A 4,100-nucleotide genomic window follows, 5' to 3' on the forward strand; every position below is an offset into this window, starting at 1 on the left:
GCCCGGCCTCAAGGGCCCTTAAATATTACTTAGTTGTCCCATTATTTGGTGTGTTTTATTATTTGGTGCAGGTTTTGTCCCCTTACCTAGTTTGAATGTTGCTGAAGGACGCTGCTTTTCAAAGCCTAAGGAATCTCCTGATAAAGCACGAATCTTGGTGTGTAGATAAGTCAGCGATTCTTGCTTCTGGCTAGTTCTACGTTGTTCCTGGATGGTGAGTTCAAACTGCAATGATCCACAGCTCCAGAAGTGGCTTATTCCAGTCGGCCTAGGAGCCAAACGACCCCGCAGCTCCATGCTACCACGCAGGATGCCGTTTCGGACTTGCAGGGAGTTGTCGCAGTCCGGTTTTGGCTTCACCTTCTACAGCTAGGGTGGAAGTGTCAAGCAAGATGTTGTCGCTGGTGTCATGATGTCCAGGTGAGAAGCTTACCTGGCAGGCTGCCAGGGCCAGCTAAGCGCGCTGGCGCCGGGAACCCGCGCGCCCGGGAAGGGGCGGGGAGGTGGGCGGAGCCTGGCAACCTCGGGACCACCAATAGGATGCTCAGCCGGAGCTGGCCCTGCGCGTGACGCAGCGGAGCTCGGAGGCAGGGGGCGTAGGGGCCGGGCTGTCCGGCGCTTTATCTTTCGCTGCCGCCCAGCAGGCGACGTTGCGGGCGCTGGGCGCCAGGAGAGGTTCCCGGAGCCGACCTTCTGGCTGGCCGCTCTGTGACTGCTTCCCGGCTCTGCCCTCTTGGCTGAAGTCCCCGCTGCCGGGCGTGGGCCTCAGGTAACGGTGGTGCTCCCGCGCCGCTCCTCGCTTTCCGCTTGGGTCCACCGGCCTCAGCCCGCGGGGAAGCGGTGGCGGCAGCAGCTCCGACTCGGCCTTGTCCTGGGCTGTGCTGGGGCGAAGGCGAGGCTCGGCGAGTGCAGGGGAGTTGGGGAGGAGAGGGCGGGAAAGTTACCGTCAGGCGCCCGGGTCACGGGAAGCCTTTTAAACCCTGCACGCTGGTTTGGTATTCCCGAAATCTCGTGGCATCTCTCAAGTCGGTAGTAAAGAAAGTTAGGAATTGGAAGACGTTTTATTCTTTAAAAAGCGAAACCAAAAATGCACTCAGGAAGTCAGCTTTTTAATGATTTAGAGAAAATGTGTGAAGGGAAGGATGGCATTAGCAAGACATGAAAATCTGTATGGGCACCAGAACCTTTAATCAAGCTCATGTTTTATTTTAAAATATTAGGATGTAGGTAAGTTTCTGTTTTCCCTAAGTGTTAATGGCCATGTAATTTAAATAATATGTATATTGAACGACCATCTCTAAGTGAGAAACAACTATATAAACTTTATTCTCTGTATTTATATATAGGTTAAGTTCGTTGGTCACTTATTTTTGTTTGTTTGAGACGGAGTCTCGCTCTGTCGCCAGGCTAGAGTGCAGTGGCGCAATCTCGGCTTACTGCAACCTCCGCTTCGCGGGTTCAAGCGATTCTCCTGCCTCAGCCTCCCGAGTAGCTGGGATTACAGGCGTGCGCCACCACGCCCAGGTAATTTTTGTAGTTTTAGTAGAGACAGGGGTTCACCATGTTGGACCAGGCTAGTCTCGAACTCCTGACCTCAAGTGATCCGCCCGCTTCGGCCTCCCAAAGTGCTGGAATTACAGGCATGAGCCACCGCACCTGGCCTGTTGGTCACTTTTTAATGTTTAAGTGACTGCCACCTATTTAAACTTTTTTTTTTTTTTCAGCGTACTTGGTTTCCTCTTCCTTGAAGTAGAATTCAATTTGAAGCTTTTTGTGTGTGTGTGTGTGTGCTTTTTAAAAGTTGGGCGGTGTCAGTGAATGACTTGTTGAGGAAGTCTGTGTGTTGTCTGGGTGTGAGAATCGGTTTTGGAAGGAGCTCTGTGGCATTGAATTGTCGTTTAGAAATGCACGTGTTTTAGTGAATCATGTGCTAAGAACCCCTCTGAGGTTTCGCAATCTTTTAGGATAAAGACCTACTGAGTGAGCACACTCTTTCTATCTCTGGTTCATTGGCCCACTTTCCTTCTGGCTTTCCAGGTTCATGCCACACTGGCTTTATTTTTGTTACTGGAAAGCTACATTTTCTTTCCTATCTCCTGGCTTTTGGGAGTTTCCTCCATCTCTAATGCTATGTTCTCTCCCTCCCTCCAACTCTTATACCTGCCTTATATATCAGCCCACATATCGCTTCCTCTGGAAATCACCCCATCCCCATTAAGCCCTCCACGAACTCTTTATTCTCCTTAGCAGAAGTTGATCATTAATTGTAATGAATTAGTTGCTTTGTTCCTCTGCTAGTACATTTCATGAAGCCTGGTTTAGCCTATCTGTTAATTCTCAGGGTTGGCCCAATGAAAGAATGAGTAAGTTGGTAGACAGAGGAAGGAACTTTTGAATGAGAAATATAGTGATCCCCGCTTAGCCGCTTTCTGTAGTGTCAGCTACCTAAGGTGGGAAACAAGAGTACAATAAGACATTCCGAGAGAGACCAAGTGAATTTTAATACAATATATTGTTAATCTCTTACTATGCCTAACTTATTGAAACTTTGCCTCCGAGGTTCAAATGATTCTCATGCCCCAGCCTCCCAAGTAGCTGGGATTACAGGCGTGTCCCACTATGCTCGGCTAATTTTTTTTTTTTAAGATGGAGTTTGGCTCTTTGTTGCCCAGGCTGGAGTGCAATGGCGCGATCTCGGCTCACTGCAACCTCCGCCTCCTGGGTTTAGGCAATTCTCCTGCCTCAGCCTCCTGAGTAGCTGTGATTACAAGCGCCTGCCACCACACGTGGCTAATTTTTTTTTCTTTTTTTTTCTTTTTTTTTTTTTATTGGTAAAGACTGGTCATATCTTACTGATCAGGCTGGTCTTGAACTTCTGACCTCAGGTGATCCCCGGCTCAGCCTCCCAAAATTCTGGGATTACAGGCATGAGCCACCGCGCCCAGCTCCCCTGGCTAATTTTTGTATTTTTAGTAGAGACTGGGAGGGTTTCACTGTGTTGGGCAGACTGGTCTCAAACTCCTGACCTCAGGTGATCTGTCTGCCTCGGCCTCCCAAAGTGCTGGGAATACAGTCATGAGCCACTTTGCCTAGCCTGTAGATGAAACTTTATAATAGGTATGTGTAGGAAAAAACAGCGTGTATTGGATTCACTGTTATCCACCGTTCTAGGCATCCACTGGGAGTCTTGGACCGTATGCCCCATGGATATGGGAGAACTACTGTATTAACCAGGGAAGAGTCCCTTTTTCCTATGGGAAAAAAAATGGAGAAAGTTTTTAATAAAGACTAGCTAAATTCATTTTTTTAAGAGGATGGCTTTGTTTTGCTTTTTTTTTTTTTTTGCCACATTGGTTAAGAGATTATGCTAACCATACAGATGTAAATGAGAATTTGTTCCTGTTCTTTAGTTCTGCTAATTACTTAATGACCCAGTTCTGTGACATGTAAAAGTTGTAGCGCTGTGTTAGGGCAAACCTTTGGGTGCCAGAGGGAAAGTTTTTTTGCTCTGGATTGTAAATTCTATCCACAGTTGTATCCCTTTTCCCCCACTGAATCTAAGGGTGATATGGCAAAGTTCTTCACCTGGAGTGGACACTCAGTATTCGTGATTCAGATTTATGGGCTCTTTTGAAAGCTTTATTAATGGGAACACTGAGCAGGCTAAAGTTGACATGTCTTTCCAAGTTCATTTGTTTCTCAAATCAATTCTTTTTGTTTTGCTTTCTTAAGATAAGTTAGATGCTTATCACACTGTATGATAATGTATTGCGTGCACAGATTAGATTCTTAAGAAATTCTTATTCAATCAGTGTGTTGTATAAATAGCTGTCTACTTAGCTTTATGTTACCTGTGACTTTGAATAAGTTTGTTAGCATTTCTGAATCTCCTGCATCTTTAAAAATGGACATGTTAAATGAGGTATGTGCTACACCTCCTGCTCTCAGCACTTTGTTACCTGCTTCCTAAACATTAGCGATTCCTTCACTGCTAGACCTCTTGAGAGACTAGTCTTATGATCGCTGTTTTCACTTCCTCAACTTACTTGCAGCATACTCCACTATATTTCTTTGTCCTTCCTCCTAAAACTGTGCATGTA

At 46.5% G+C, this 4,100-nt stretch overlaps 1 protein-coding gene across 4 annotated transcripts in view; it reads left to right on the forward strand.

The window, feature by feature from the left end:
- Nucleotides 1-534: 534 nt before the first annotated feature.
- The window catches only part of SOAT1 (sterol O-acyltransferase 1), an 80,739-nt gene continuing 77,173 nt past the window's right edge, over nucleotides 535-4,100 (forward strand). Inside the window, exon 1 of one of the 4 annotated variants that reach the window (XM_011968045.1) lies at nucleotides 535-769. The gene's annotated coding sequence lies outside the window, so the exon portion shown is untranslated. The remainder of the gene's footprint in view (nucleotides 770-4,100) is intronic. The other 3 variants (XM_011968049.1, XM_011968047.1, XM_011968046.1) reach the window with 3 other exon arrangements.

Source organism: Mandrillus leucophaeus, unplaced genomic scaffold (genome assembly GCF_000951045.1).
Source record: "Mandrillus leucophaeus isolate KB7577 unplaced genomic scaffold, Mleu.le_1.0 Scaffold825, whole genome shotgun sequence".
NCBI lineage: Eukaryota > Metazoa > Chordata > Mammalia > Primates > Cercopithecidae > Mandrillus > Mandrillus leucophaeus.